This window comes from Pongo abelii, chromosome 17 (genome assembly GCF_028885655.2).
Source record: "Pongo abelii isolate AG06213 chromosome 17, NHGRI_mPonAbe1-v2.0_pri, whole genome shotgun sequence".
NCBI lineage: Eukaryota > Metazoa > Chordata > Mammalia > Primates > Hominidae > Pongo > Pongo abelii.
Genome location: NC_072002.2, coordinates 59,887,635 through 59,903,907, shown reverse-complemented (window position 1 = coordinate 59,903,907; position 16,273 = coordinate 59,887,635). Strand labels below are relative to the sequence as shown.

Sequence of the window (16,273 nt, the reverse complement as noted above, 5' to 3'; positions counted from 1 at the left end):
CCACAGCACAGAGTTTTATCCTCCTCTACAGCACCTGGAAACGAGGTCGAATAAGCCAAAGTCTATAGAGATGGAGCTCAGCAAATGTCCCAGTTGCCAGGGCACTCTCGCTTTGGGGCTGACAAGTAGGCCCTCTCTGTCTCCACCCAAAGACTCCCATTTGCTCAGCGCTTGGAAGGGGGATCCCTGGAAGGGGGTGGTGAAGGTCAAATGAGTGTCTCCAAGCTCGGCTGGTGCCCTTTCCATTGCTGGGGAGAGTTTGGATTCTAATATTACTCTTATGGAACTACTCAGCAGATGTCCTGCACTGACAAACTCAGGGATCTCTGAAAATCAACCCTTATCCAGAATGGACTGCTACACATTGTTCCTCCATCTCAGGACTTCCCCTGGCTTTCTAGAGAGCACCTTATTACTGTTGTCCTATTTTACTGTCATTTTTACCCCCAAAGTATAGCTTTCGGTACATCAGTATATTCATTGCACCAAACCACTTGTAAATTCTCCAACTTTAGTGGAATTGTGAAACGTCTTGAGGAAGTTTCATCCGGGTGTCTGTTGACATGTGACTCTACCCTCACTCTCTCTGTCACAGATCCACAAATGTTTGAGGACACTGGGACTCAGAGGCTGTCATGTGGCTAGTAAAATTGCCCTTGGGCAATTTTAAAATTCTCTCTGCATCTTAGTTTCCCCTTCTGTGAAAAGAGGAGGCTGGACTAGATATGTTCTAAGCTTTCTTCCAGTTATAACTTAATCCACTGAAGTAGAAATGGCTGATGGGCCAGGAGAGGCATTCATAAAATCAAATGCATCAATAGTTAATCATTTCAAGCATGATGTCACGGAGAGAAAACGGAGACTTTTAAGTGTGGGAGTAGAGAGATTTGGGAGTGTGGAGCCCACACATCCAGAAGGAAAGGGCTTCTTTCCCTGAGTGTTACCCCAAGTGTGGGGTACCCCGCCAAAAAGCTGTAGGCCACTTTGGGTTTTCCTATGATGCCAATTTCCCTTTCCTAATGTTCCAAGAAGAATATTTTCATGGAAGACAAATCACTGGTCCTTGACCCCTGTGACAGCAAATGGAGACTAATGAGAGGAGCCAGGATTTACAAGATGCTTTTATATTAATGCCTGTTGCTGCAAACCCTTTCCAGAAAGCTCCTTTGTACCGCCCAGCTTTTGTTGGCTCCACTCTAGGGGCTGCAGATGGCAGGTGCTAGGCAGCAGTGCTTCCCTTGGGCAGGCATTTCTTCTCTGTCTATCTCCCTTCAGGGATGAGGCCTGAAATCCCCAGCCCAGGCGCTTTGCTATTACCTCACATTCAGAACAAAATCCCAATGTCACATCAGCAATTTTTTTCCGACACCATTCTCCTACGAAGGCTCACATGTGTGTGTCTGCAGCTTCCCTGCCACCTCTCCCAGCAACTTTCCTCCCTGATTCTTGACACTCGTCTCCCCATAGGACAGCATCTGACTCTAAGATGCTTCTCCTCCCACTGCCCCAGCCCCAGGGGTAGCTGCTCTCATGATCTCCATTTTACAGATGGTTAGACAGAGGCACAATTAGGTAGTGACCTGCCCAAGGACACACAGGTAGTAAGTGATAAAGTCAGAACAGGAAAGCCAGGCAGTCCAGCTCCTGAGTCTGTGTTCTTGGCCATGCAGATTTCCTGCCTTTTTTTTTTTTTTTTTTTTTTTTTAACCTCCATAACCTTTCTGATTGCCAGTCACAATGTCCTGGTCCCCAAACAGGTCACCACCAGTGACCCTCTCTAACCTTTTGCTTTCAAACACTGCTCCTAGGATTTTAGAACTCTCAAATGTCTCTGGGCTTGAGAAATGTGGCCCAACTGCAATTCAAAGCAAGCCTCGCCACTTTCATGAAACTTCCTTTGCTACCCGAGCTATGAGCTACCAACACTGAGGCTCCATGGGGAAATGGAGCTGGTTTGGGTTCTTTTATTTGTTCCCCTCTGCACATATATGCAGTTGACTTTGGAGACCCCCTGCATGTTGCTTCTCTCTAAATCCACCACCAGGGACATGCCTCAAACCAGAGATGCTGTATATCTGGGATGGTAGGGAGGCTTTCAGGAACCATTGTCCAACAAACTGGCTGAAAAAGGGCTATGGTTGTTTACTGTACTCTATTGATCCAGTCTTAAATAAGATTTAGTCTTATTTGGTAGCTGAATCTGAGACTCAATGAGATTAAATATTAAAAAAAACCTTTGTATACTACAAAGTACTAGGCAAAATGTGCTTTGTTATAACTTACTAATATTCAACTTTCACCCAAAGTGGAATTGATTTTTTTTTAATTTGTATTGCTGTGTGCTCCCTAACTGGGGGGAGATCCTTGCAGCACTGAGGTCTCCAGTTCCCTGTATCTTGTGGGTCCTGCAGGGATGTCCTCTACAAAGGCTCCGTCCCTCCAGGCACATCTTGGGTGGAATAATAAAGCATTTCCTCACGCTTCCCAACCCTACTGCCCATCTTGCATTTATTCCAAAGGCTGTCTTTACTTCAGCTTTGAAAATCTGCAACAGCCCTGCAGCTGGGAAGAGAGTATATCATTTGGCTTTTTGCCCAGAAAATAAGATGCTTCAAAAAGGTCATCAAAAAAAAAAAAAAAAAAAAGTCTCTTGGGGAAGAAAAGGAAAAAAACACCACTCTCTCAAGGTTAATTGAGTGGAAGGTGAACTTTCATCACAAGCCATCCCTTTGAGAAAGCTACACATCTTCCAGTACATGGAGATGGTAATTCACTGGAGACATGGGCTAGGCTGCAGTGTGAGAACACATTGCTCTCTTAGAGCTGGCCCCAATCCCTGAGCACTTGGAGAGAGTGTCTTCACCATGGAGGAGCAGATGGGAGGTGCAGACATGCAGCCACCTTACTGAGGAGCCCAGGCCTCTACAGGAACAGAGGTGTAAGGCTGGACTTCTGCCTTCAGGGAGCTTTTGCTGTTGTGGATGCAAGGAGACCAACAGCCAGCATAAAATGGATAAAGAGGACAAAGAGCATCCCCTGGGGGCACTGACTCTGCAGAGCTCTGGGTGCTTAGAATGAGCTGGGATGAATGGTCACAGATGGTGCTGCTCTGAGCTATGAGAAGCCTGACTGGAGACTTAGCACTTCCTCTTCCTTTGCCTAGCCCTGTGGTTCTGAACAGGGGATGATTTTAGCCCCCAGGGGGCATTTGGCTATGTCTGGGGACACTTTTGATTGTCACAGCTGGGAGGGAGGTGCTACTAGCGCCCCTTAGGTAGAGGCCAGGGAGCTGCTAAACATTCTACAATGCACAGGTGAGCCCCCACAGTAAAGAGTTACCCAACCCAAAATGTTAATGGTGCCCAAGTGAACACTATTAACTGGTCTAGAACTAACTCCCAGCACCCTCATTCACAAGACTTCTTCTTTCCTTTACTTTAGGTCTGTGCTGAAAGCCCCCTTACCAGAAATCCCTTCACAACCATCTTACCCTAAGAAAATACCCATTTCTCACTCCATCATTCTTTCCCCTATATCTTGCTTCAAGTTTTTCATAGCTTTTGTCTAATATACGTAAATGTATCTGTGTTCAACTGTTTATAGGATTGCTGCCTTCTTACACTAGGATGTAAGTTCCATGAGACCACGGACATTGTCACTTTTGTTGATTACTCTAGTCCCAATGTCTAAAACAGAAGATGCAGCAAATGCTCAATAGATATGTTTTTTTTTACTTTATTATTATTATTATTATTATTATTATTATTATTATGCTTTAAGTTCTGGGGTACATGGCAGAACGTGCAGTTTTGTTACATGGGTATACATGTGCCATGGTGGTTTGCTGCACCCATCAACCCGTCACCTACATTAGTTATTTCTTCTAATGCTATCCTTCCCCTATCCCCCCACCCCCTGACAGGTCCCGATATGTGATGTTCCCCTCCCTGTGTCCATGTGTTCTCATTGTTCAATTCCCACTTGTGAGTGAGAACATGTGGTGTTTGGTTTTCTGTTCCTGTGTTGTTTGCTGAGAATGATGGTTTCCAGCTTCCTCCATGTCCCTGTGAAGGACATGAACTCATCCTACTTTATGGCTGCATAGTATTCCATGGTGTATATGTGCCACATTTTCTTTATCCAGTCTATTGTGGATGGACATTTGGGCTGGTTCCAAGTCTTTGCTATTGTGAATAGTGCCGCAATAAACATGTGTATACATGTGTCTTTATAGTAGAATGATTTATAATCCTTTGGGTATATACCCAGTTATGGGATTGCTGGGTCAAATCAATATTGTGAAAATGGCCATACTGCTCATAGTAATTTACAGATTCAATTCTATCCCCATTAAGCTACCATTGTCTTTTTTCACAGAATTGGAAAAAACTACTTTAAACTTCATATGGAACCAAAAAAGAGCCTGCATTGCCAAGACAATCCTAAGCAAAAGGATCAAAGCTGGAGGCATCATGCTACCTGATTTCAAACTATACTACAAGGCTACAGTAACCAAAACAGCATGGTACTGGTACCAAAACAGATATATAGACCAATGGAACACAACAGAGGCCTCAGAAATAATGCCACATGTCTATAACCATCTGATCTTTGACAAACCTGACAAAAACAAGAAATGGGGAAAGGATTCCCTATTTAATAAATGGCATTGGGAAAACTGGCTAGCCATATGCAGAAAACTGAAACTGGACCCCTTCCGTACACCTTATACAAAAATTAACTCAAGGTGGATTAAAGACTTAAACGTAAGACCTAAAACCATAAAAATCCTTGAAGAAAACCTAAGCAATACCGTTCAGGACATGGGCATGGGAAAAGACTTCATGTCTAAAATACCAAAAGCAATGAGAACAAAAGCCAAATTGACAAATGGGATCTAATTAAACTAAAGAGCTTTTGCACAGCAAAAGAAACTATCAGCAGAGTGAACAGGCAACCTACAGAATGGGAGAAAATTTTTGCAATCCATCCATCTGACAAAGGGCTAATATCCAGAATCTACAAAGAACTTAAACAAATTTACAAGAAAAAGACATTTCTTAAGTTAGTCAATGAATGGATGCTAGCCCCAGACAGCTCTGTGAACCTGGATCGGTCACTTAACTAGTCTAACATGCATTCAGATCCTCATGTTAAGAAAAGGGAAGTTGAGGATTAGAATGTTTCATTGTGGGTTCCCCACCCTTCCCCAGCTCTAAGCTTCTTTGATTCTATAAGAAAGCAGAACTTGGGCTGGGTGCAGTGGCTCACACCTGTAATCCCAGCACTTTGGGAGGCCGAGGTGGGCGGATCATGAGATCTGGAGTTCGAGACCAGCCTGGCCAACATGGTGAAACCCTGTCTCTACTAAAAATACAAAAATTAGCTGGGCGTGGTGGCATGCACCTGTAATCCCAGCTACTTGGGAGGCTGAGGCAGAAGAATCGCTTGAACCCGGGAGGCGGAGGTTGCAGTGAGCCGAGATCATGCCACTGCACTGCAGCCTGGGTGACAGAGTGATACTCTGTCTCAAAAAAAAAAAAAAAAAAAAAAAGAAAAGAAAAAGAAAAAAGAAAGCAGAACTACCTGCTATGGGAATTTTGGTTGAGGGAGAGGGCAGGTTTCAGGTTAAGGGAGGCACTGTGAATGCAAGATGTGCATGTTTGAGTCCCTACCTCATGTGGATGCAGTGAGTGGCAGCTATTGTTATCTATGCAGAATGACACTAGCCTTAGGCACAAAGTTTACAGGATCATAAAAATACTCAACAATTACAAATAATATTTTAATGCAATATTTAAAAATGAAAGTTAATGCAAAAATCTATAATAAATGAAACACCAACATGTTAAAAACAGGATCGTATTACTGGTTTTTCCTTTTGCTATGGGCTCCAATCTGCCTCAACACAGCACTGCTACTGATCCTGTCTTTATTTAAACATTTTGACATTTTGCTTATCATAAATTTTTGACATTAATTTAAAAAATGCCCTGAAAGCTGATTTGTCCTGATTACTGAGATTTTTGTCACCTCTGTCAATTTTGTGCCCAGAGTGAGTGCCTCACTTGGTTTGCCCTAGTTCCTGCTCTCAGCCAGGGGATGCCGGAGAGCAATGGGCACAGCTAAAGGCAGAGGGAAGCCTCCTGCCATTCATCCCTAGGGAAGAAAAATGGTGAGAGAGAGTTTTGGGGACAGCTAGTGGGACCTTGGAATTTGAGGGCTGGGCTTCCCAGGCAGATCGAAGCTGAGTAGGTGGGTCTGAATTTCCAAGTAAAAAAGAAGAAGACATCCTCAAGGCTAGAGGAGATCTAGGTCCTGGTTTGACTGGGACATTCCTTGTTGCACCAGTTGTCTCAAGGCAGTTATTAACAGTGCCTCCTCTTACTCTCTAAGATGTCCAGGGTTGAACACTAAGTATATGGTCACCCTGGGTCAGGCTGCTGTCTAAGCAATTGCTACAGTGGGCCACTCCTGAGCACTACAAAGGAGAAAGATATTGCTCTTCACTTGAGTTCTAATCTCTGTGGATCTCTGGTGCTGCTGAAGAATGCCTCAAACACCACTTTCGACCTTAGCTAAGCTTCATAGCTCTTAGCCTTTGCCGTGTAGCTATTTTTTATGTGTCTGACCTTACCCTTGTCTTGCTTGAGTCTTAGCCACTCATGGCTTTGACTTGTGACCTACCGCCAGCTCCACAGAGTGGCTGTCCCAGGAGCTACACTCACAAAGAAGCATTTTTGTGAGTGCATGGCATTTTTCTAGTCCATGGTGTTGGAGAGAGAAATGTAAATGACAAGAAAAATAATAAGCACATAAAATTAATGTCAGACTTTTTAAAGGCCTAATTTCTATGGCATTCACCTAATGTTAGAGTCCTTCTTTGTTGCATTGTTTCCCCTGAACCTAAAACGTAGATATTGGCTAAAATGTCATGTACCCAGTAAGAAATACTAAATTCCATCTCACTCACACACAAACAATGGTTGAAGGACATAGTATGTAAAATCAAGTGGTAATAAGTACTGAAACCAAAGGGATGTGCACTCTTGGATGACTGGCAATAATGCACTTAAAAAAAATTCACTTGTGTTTCATTATCCTTGTATTTTGGGTTGTTGGTACCCCAAGCGCTGGGTTTCATATTTTACAGGCAGTGTCCTGTTTAGTAAATGGCAGACCTGGGATTCAAATGCAAGCATCTCTGAGTGCAAGCTTTTGGCTAAACTTCTACACTGTCTTGCCTCTCATCCAGGATCAAATCAGAGCTTGAAAGTGTCTCTTACACACACATTGAGTCTTCTGTCAAAGGGACATGTGACCAGATATCCCCCCAGCTGTCCCCACTCTTGAGTACCCCCCATATTTTTTATTTGAAAAATATTGCATTGAAAGATGATTTTTGTCTTGATTACTGAGCTTTTTGTCATCTCTGTCAATTTTGTGATTAACTAAGGTTCTGATTAACCATGTTCTGGTTAACTGAGGTTTGACTTGCAGAAAGGGCAAACAGATAAATTGGGAAGCAATCATTAACCGAACCCATAATATGATCTTTCAAAACAGAATGTACTTGGTCTTTTGAATAGTTTGTTGCTGACCCATAATTCTTAAAATTCTCAGATAGGAAAGGAATTTAGGAGTCATCTGTTGTAAATATCTTTGATTATTGAGTTGAGTTGCCAAGAAATTTAAAGAAAAATGGTTTATTGGAGTGCAATTGCAGGCATAGATAAACTGTCTCTAAGATATAATGTGAACATGAATAGGAGAAAGGGGAGCTTATTAGCCTCAATTTAATTATTTTTTAAGTTGGGCTTTTATATTCAATTTTGGGAATGAGTAAATTTCATACAGTGAAATTTCTTCCCCTCTTGTAAATAAACCAAATCCTACCCATTCTTCAAATTCTAATTTAATTCTAAGTTTTTCATGGAACTCTCCCAATGATCAGATAGTTATTTTTCCTTCCTTTGAATTTGTATTTTTTTTAGTCTTCACTATAGCACTTAGTATTTAATTATTGAATTGCTTTCTGATATTTTTATTCTTCCAGATTGAATGCATTAAGAACGCAGGAAGTGTATCTTCAACTTCTTGCTCCCCGAGAACCCCTCTCTTAGGGACATGCTTTCAGCAAGTTCTTTCAGGGCCCTGCCTATTTTCAATTGGGCATTCGGTTGAAAATCTGTGAAAATCCCTGAAGGGGTCAGGGTTAGTTGACTGGACCATTCAACTAACTTACAGCTGCCAATATTGACCTCTCTGTGCTTGAAGGCTCTTTTTCTTCAGCATCAATTGTGGAAAGCTTACTGTTTTTATATATGGCAGGCCAGAACTTCAATTTTACCCCTCAGGAGCAGTCCTCAAACCAATGGCTCTCGGGAGTTGGTGTATAAACACCATGGCTCCCTTGTCCCTTGAAGTGGTTGAGCCATGTGTTTTGCACCATTTCCCAGAGCTTCCCCAAGAGTTAAGGCTCCAATGGCCCACAGTAGCAGCTGGCTAAATGATGCACCCTTTATTCTCTGCCTTTTCTCCTCATACTACTTTCCCCATTTGTCTCCTGGTGTTACCTGCAATTCTTGACTAAATGGTTTGCATTCAAATCCTTAATCTGCAGGGTCAGCTTCTGGGGGTAACTCAAACGAAGACAAGCACAGAGGCTATAGTTAATATTCACTTGTTTATCAGATAATTAATAGACTGTCAGAGTGTAACCTTGCAGATATGGGGATTGTGCATTCTCTATTCAGAGGGCATGATGTTATCCCCTGCAATGGTACTCATTTAATTCTAGTTGAATGGAACAACAATGACGGTCAAGGGTCCCACCCTAAGTTCATCTGGTTCTGTTCACTAATCTGTATTTGTGATATATTACTGACTCTCGTAAGCAGTGGAGAGCCAAGGGGAATTATGTCAAACCCCTATAACCCCTCTCCCATCCCTGCTGCTACCAGCTGTATATAATTCTCAAGTTGTGTTGTCTTCAGAGTGATTACCTCCTGACAAGGCCAAGAAGAAATGTTGACCCTGGGTTAAGACTAAACCAATGGCCCCTTCCCTTTGGAAGCCTAAAAGGACGGGAAAATGCACACCAGCAAGATGTTTCCTAACAGGGCCATGTCAAATTTATAGATAAATAAAATATCAAAGATCAAATGAGGCTAGATCAGCAGTTTGGACCTCTCCCCAACCAAGCAGAGAATGTGCTGTCTGACTCTGTCTTGGACTGATTTTCAGTTTTGTGATTCACAGCTGCAGCCAGGCAGAGCACATCCAATAATGCTATTTGTTTTCCACTTTTTAAAAAAGGCTTGGGAAATATATAAATGGTTCATAGAAGAAGTGGGCATTAGCAGACAGTCTGACCATAGTGAGACAGGCAGATGGTTCATGGGACCGATGCCAGCTGGGTGTTTCTGTAAGTGATCGTGTATCTCTTCTCTGTGCCCCAGCTCTCTGCTTGATTAAGAGGTCAGAAGGAGGCTGCCGCAGCATGAGGCTGGAGCACACATGATCTACGACCAATCTGTTGGTCGCCTAGAAACAGCTCTCTAAAAAGGCCCAAAGACAATTCAATTTATAAGCCCACACGTTTTGGGCCAAGTAGTGCTGGCTACTATTAAAACTAAGTTTGATTCTTGGGGTTTGTTTTCCTGAGTGCCACTCAGCCCCTTTAACTTTCACGCCCCATCAACTCCTTCCCTTCTTAATATGATGGTATCGTTTGGTACCATCAGATGGGATTCTGGGAAGTGAGTGAAGCAAGCAGGCAGTCAGGAGAAAGAAGGGGTCAGGGAAAACTGGGTGAGGTCTGATTTTCCCTTTCTGCACTTGGTGAGTCCTGACTGGGTGCCCAGCACTGGGGGAAGATGTAGGAAAAGGAGACTGCATCATCTTTCCCCGGGAGCAGGAAGTTTATGTGTATGAGGCAGAGCAACCCAAGGATGCCAAGGATCCAAATGAGAGGTATGAACAATGTGTTTTGGAAATGATCAGAGATGGGGTCAGGAGAAGGCTTCAGAGAGGAGGTGGAATGTGGGATAGGTGAGATTCTCATAGATGAAGAAGTGGGATTTGCAGAATTGCCCCTCACCCTCCACTAACCTTTGGAAAGTCTCAATCTATATGCTCTTTCATAGTCTTTATCCTTGTTTGTCTGAAGAGCACAGGATGGAGAACTGTCCAGACAAAGGACTCAAAGAAAAAAGATGCTCAGGCAATATACTGCAGGGCAGATGAAGCACTGGCCTGCCTGGAATGGGCTTTGAGGCTTTGCTCATTGATTTGCCAGTTAAATCCCACTCTTGAGTGATTCTCACAGCTGACCTGAATGGCCTTTGGGATTGCCACCTGCTGGCTGCACCTTCCTCTGCTTATGTCCGCTCCACAGGCCCATCTGCTCTGTTACAGATTCCGGTCAGTGATCCTGGACTGAAATTTTACCCTCTCTACTGATCAGAAAGGAAAGTGATTGTGCTTCCCAACTATAAATCTATTTAGTAAATATTTACTGGGTACCTACTTTTAGCAAGGCACCAGGGTAAAAATGTTTGAAGACCTAAAAATCTGCAAATACAGTCTGTCTCTTTCCTCAAAGAATTTGCAGTCTCTTCATGGAGTGGAGTTAAAAATAAATACATGAATGAAGATGCTGCAAGCCAGTGAGATATGCACCCAGAGAGGAGTAAGCAATGAGGTGGGAGTTAGAGGGAGGAGCTGTCACTTCTGGATGGAGGGACAAGGGCAGGTTTTTTGGGGAAGAGTCTGCACAGAGCAACAGGACTTGAAATTGAGGGAAGGCAGAGCTCTAGGTTTTATCTAAAATTCTACATGTGGAGTGGCAGTTAGTAGAAGCTGATTCTCATGTCATTTCTTTCTCAAATCATTTCATATGTTTTCATTACTGAAAACAACCCATCTAGATAAAGGCCATGCTAACTTCTGGAAAGAGTCCATGCTAATTTCTGGTTTACCTAGAGCTCTCCCAGTTTACATATTATTGATAAACCTTCTTTCATTGTACAAATTGTCATGGTTTGAGAAATGAATTATATAAGCATCTTAATTCTTGATAATGCTTTCAGCAGCCTTTCAGAAATTCTAAGGTCACAATGTTGGATTAGCTGTTTGAGCTGCAAGCAACATGGTAGATTTTGGGAAGGGATGTAAGCTTGAACCAAGAAATCCCCTTTATTTTGCTTCTAAATCAACATATACAAGTCAACAAAAAGAAAAAGCCAAGGCACCCTTTTCACCTAGAATAGAAGCAGGTGGGTGTGCCAGTCATACACTCATTGCTGAGGTATGCTGATAACACAGCAATGATCATGGATAATCTATTAACACACTCGAGCCATACTCAGTCTTGCTTTGCAGATAAACATAGTCTGTGATTATTTTACAACACTGTTAAGGTGCGGCGCGTTGTCCCTCATTTATTACTTGACTAATAAATACTTTAATTACACTTAATAAATAATGTAAGCAGGGCTCACTGAAGTGGTAATTCTTTAAATTAATTATTAACTGCACGCAAAAGGCTGCACTGCCAGTACCACTAAAAGAAAATTCAGCCTTTAATCTAGTGATTATTCATTATCTGGTATAAAGGCTCCATTTGCATATTATTAGGGAAATAAACTTTGGCCTCCTTGGCAATACAGATAGATCTCAAAGTCCATGCATTATGAATCTCCAAATACTAAAGCAATGATAAACAATATGTAATAAAATCTTCAGTTTATAGCTTTATAGCAGCTGGTTTTTGATTTTTCAAATATATTACAATGATAAAGTGACCAGTTAATGTATAAGCTCTTTGTGAAAGGTGGTGCCTACAGATGGTCGACTGATAGGAAACAGTAAATGTGCAAACTGCTCATTTCCCTTGAGATTGGAGTCATAAAGTGATCTCAGTAAGATATGAGAAGAAAATATCCATTTAACCCCTTTCTCTGCAGTAACCCAAACATGGTACTGCACTGAATTGTTTTGTATGTGTCTGTTTCTCCTCTCCTCTCTGGCTTCACATCTTCACTTTGGAAAAGTGAAAGCAGAATACCTGGTTATCCTGAGGTCACTGTCTCCACACATAGTGGTGTCCTTGATGTTAGCTTGGGGCAAAAAGCCAGGTAAGATTGTCATCAAAAGAGAAAGATGATTTCTAAAACCAGCAAAAGGCTAGAATTTGTGTGCCCTTGCATTTTCTAGCTTGATACTCCCTCCTTGAGTCTGGACAGCTCCCAGGGGAGGTGACTGACTACCCCCACCCCCCATCCCTCCCACCAGGAGCTATGGCCAAAGAGCAAGCACACGAAGCAGCCTACCAATATCCCAAACTAGAAAGTGCTGAGAGCAAATCAATGAATCAAAAACAGGTTTCCAGAGGAGAATGAATCTCTCTTCCTCTGCTTCTTTTAGGACGAAGTGGAGGTGGGGATGAGAAGCAGGGTGGGGAGGGGGAGAGGGAAGGAGATAGGAAGCCGAGGGCTCATGAAAATGCTGACAGTCACAAGGAAGCAGGAATGACCTCTCTTCCCATTTCCTATTCTGTCCTATTCATCTTGCTGAGCCCCATTTCGGGACTACTTCTTTCCAGTGGCCTTCCCTAATCCCCTATTCATTCCAGTAGTCACCTATAGTGTGGACCAGTCAATACTGCACAGACTTGTGTGAGGTGGGGAAAGGGCTGCAAAAAGATGAGTTGTGTCCTTTAAAGTGGACATTTTGGGAGCTGAAGCTATTTCAATAATGCTGATACTACTCCAAATAGTATTGATAGATAGATCTGCTTTTCATGTTTGTATTAGTCAGCTTGGGCAGCTATAACAAATATCATCAATTGGATGACTTAAACAAAAGACAGTTTCTCTCATAGTTCTGGTGGCTGGAAGTCTAAGACAAGGGTGCCAGCGTTGTTGGGTCTTTGGTGAGGGCTTTCTTCCTGGCTTGCAGACAGCTACTTTCTCACTGTGTTCTTACATGGTGGAAAGAGAGAGCTCTGGTCTTTTTCTCTTCTTGTAAGGACACTAATCCCATCATGGGGGCTCCACCCTAATGACCACATCTTAACCTAATCACCTCCCAAGAGCCCCGAATCCAAAACCCATCATATATGGAGTTAGGGCTTCAACATATGAATGAGGAGGGCACAAACATTCTATCCGTAACAATGATCTTCTGAACATCTTCAAAGAGAGAACAATTATATTAACAATTATCACACTCTTTAACTGAGCATGAACCCTGTGTGCCAGGGGTTTCACTCACATTATCTCATATTATCCCCATGGTAACACCAAGAGGTAAATATCATTAATCCTTTATAATGGAGAACACTAAGATTTTGGAGAAAATTATATAGCCTAAGTTAGAACCCAGTGACTCCAAAGCCAAGGCTTTAACGTCTTTGCTTACTGCTCTGTCTTCTGAAGGCAGAATAATCAGTGGTTATTTCCCAAAAGAACCACTTTCCTGAAAGTGTTCCTTTCCACGTGTCACTAATGTGGCTTCTCTAGGCATTTTCTTTAGCTCAAAGAGAATTCTAAGAGTAGGAATTTTAGGCACACTACAGGTTAGTGGGATAATATTTGGGAGGGAAGGGCCTCATCTCCCTCTTGATATCATGCCATAAAGGCAACCGCCTACTCCATCTGTGATATCCACATAGGGCCAACTCTGTTCTCATCTAACCTAATCTGTAGCTTGTTGGGTCACTAACTTCAATTAATGTTTGCACATATTAATCATTCAATCTTTCAATCATTCCTATGAGCTAGGTTGGTATTCTTATTATTCTTGTTTTAAAGATGAGAAAACTGAAGCACAGAGAGATTGGGCAATCTCCCCAAGTTTACACAGCAAGTGAAGAAAAGACCACCACAGACTCAAATGTAGGCATCTTTGTTTTTATCACTAAAGAATAAACAGTTGGATCCTCCATCACAAATGTCTCTAATGTCCTATCAAAAATGGTGTCAGGCCAGGCTCGGTGGCTCACGCCTGTAATCCCAGCACTTTGGGAGGCTGAGGCAGGCAGATCATGAGGTCAGGAGTTCGAGACCTGCCTGGCCAACATAGTGAAACCCCATATCTACTAAAAATATAAAAATTAGCCAGGCATGGTGGTGCATGCCTGTAGTCCCAGCTACTTGGGAGGCTGAGGCAAGAGAATTGCTTGAACCTGGGAGGCAGAGGTTGCAGTGAGCCGATGTTGTGCCACTGCACTCCAGCCTGGGGAACAGAGCAAGACTCCGTCTTAAAAAAAAAAAAAAAAAAAAAAAAAGATGTCAATTTGCCACAAAGAGTTAAACGTCTGCACATTTACTCCCTTACCTACAAGATTCCCATCATCCATTTGTTTTGCATTCCTTCATAGTTCCATTCACTCATTAATTCATGTAACAAATATTTTTGAAGCACATTACTTGGTACCAGTCATTGTATTAGATACTGGCTATCAAATCCAAATTTACAAAAGGAAATTGAACCAATGGCCTATTAACTGAATTGACAACATGATCTAATGACTTCGGTGTTGGTAAAGACCTCTCCACTTTCTCAACCTCTCATAGGCTCCCGGAGAGAAGTAGCTTTAAAAAGAGCTGTCGATGCACACCTACCTGTGTGGCTTGCTACTGGCTCCCACTTTTAAAGAGATGATGGCATGATTTCTGATTACAGCCATTAGACAAAATAAAATAGAGAAAGCTGGCTCACCAGTTTCATCCTGCTTAATCAAATAGCCTAATTCACCATATTCACTCACATGATAGTGCCTTTCCACACTTCAAAGACAGGCATGCACAAGCCCAGTTCAGGCTTCCATCCAACGGCAACTCACTCCTTTTTAAATACAGACAGATAATCTTTTCTTCTTTATTTTCCCCCTTCTGAAAGCCTGTTTCAGACCCAGCCAGGAAGAAACCTATACTGGCTATAGCATTATCCTTCATGACAGAATTCAGCAGAATTTCTTTCTTACTGACTTTGGGGCTGGAGTGGGGTCTGAGCCAGGATCAGAATATCAAAGTATGTCAGAACTGGCAGGGTCCACAGGGAGAAGGCAGTCCATCCACTCACTTTACAGATAAGAAAACCTACAAGACTGCCACAAAGCAAGAGCAGAGCCTCGGCTTCCAGACTCCCTAGCCAGAGCTCTTAACTTGTCTTATCTCTAGGATTGCTGTTAGCACCTCAGAAAACCTTAGAACAGGGCTTCCAGTTGGTTCTTCAGTACACGCACAAAAGCCTGTCTTCAGATACATTGCTGACAGTTCCACAGAGGATCCAAACTTTCTTTATGATAGAAACAAATTTGCAACGTTGGTAATGGTTACTCTACTGTGCTTCCATTTCCTCTCCCTGGTCCTCTTTACTTTTTCCAGGGACCCACTCTCCATGTGTGTTTCCAGGAATTTTGTACTGCTAATTGCACCTGTTTTCTCTCCATAAGGCCTGGGTTATGGAAAAGACTACTCTGGATAGACTTCTTTCTCCTTCCCTTTCAAAGAGCCTCTGCACCCAGCTGCCTATTATTATTTCAAATGAAGAGAGGGAATGCCTTACACCCTTATTCAAAATGAGATCTGAGTGACTGATGTAGGGTCTCAGAAAAACATACCCTAAAACAAATGCCTCAGAAGTAGCCTCAGAAGCAAAAGTCTTTCTCCGACCTTCTTCTGCCCTCCTCTCTCTGCCTGTCATTCTTCCCAAGGCTAGCCATAGAAACTAGAACCCCTCTGCCCTACAGAGGATCATAGAAACTAGAACTCCATTTCCCCCAATCCAGCCATAAAACCTACAAATATTACTCTAACTCTTCCCCCTACCCCCACGGCCTTTCTGTGTAAATCAAGATGGCCATCAAGAAATTATCTGACCTATCTTCTTTGACTGTAGGTCATAAGACCCCCATTCCAGAGACAGTTCTGCCACATATCCGTGGAAAGATTGTGTGTTCAAAGAGGCCAATAAGAATCTAGACAGACAGGCCTTACTGGGCATCCCCAATCAGTCCATTAGCATTAGATGATGCCGTTTTTTGTCCAATCGTATTTCTACATAGTTATCCTTACTTTGCTGAACCTAAGCATAAAAATAGACAGTTTTCCCTGCATCTTTGGGTCTTCATTTTGAAAGCTCATAAGTCATGGAAAACTATGATCACACACATTTATATGCCTCTTCTCCTATTAATTTGCCTCTTGTCAGTGATTTTCAGTGAATCTTCAGAAAGTAAACTCTCACCTTCCCCTTCCCCTTC

At 42.5% G+C, this 16,273-nt stretch overlaps 1 protein-coding gene and 1 long non-coding RNA gene across 2 annotated transcripts in view; one reads left to right on the top strand and one right to left on the bottom strand.

Moving 5' to 3' along the window:
* The window catches only part of SLC14A2 (solute carrier family 14 member 2), a 472,590-nt gene that overhangs the window by 228,065 nt on the left and 228,252 nt on the right, over window positions 1-16,273 (bottom strand). The gene's annotated exons all lie outside the window — the stretch shown is intronic.
* The window catches only part of LOC103892981 (uncharacterized), a 69,884-nt gene that overhangs the window by 48,651 nt on the left and 4,960 nt on the right, over window positions 1-16,273 (top strand). The window contains exon 7 of the long non-coding RNA XR_657122.4: window positions 9,849-12,140. This is a non-coding gene — a long non-coding RNA (uncharacterized LOC103892981). The remainder of the gene's footprint in view (window positions 1-9,848; window positions 12,141-16,273) is intronic.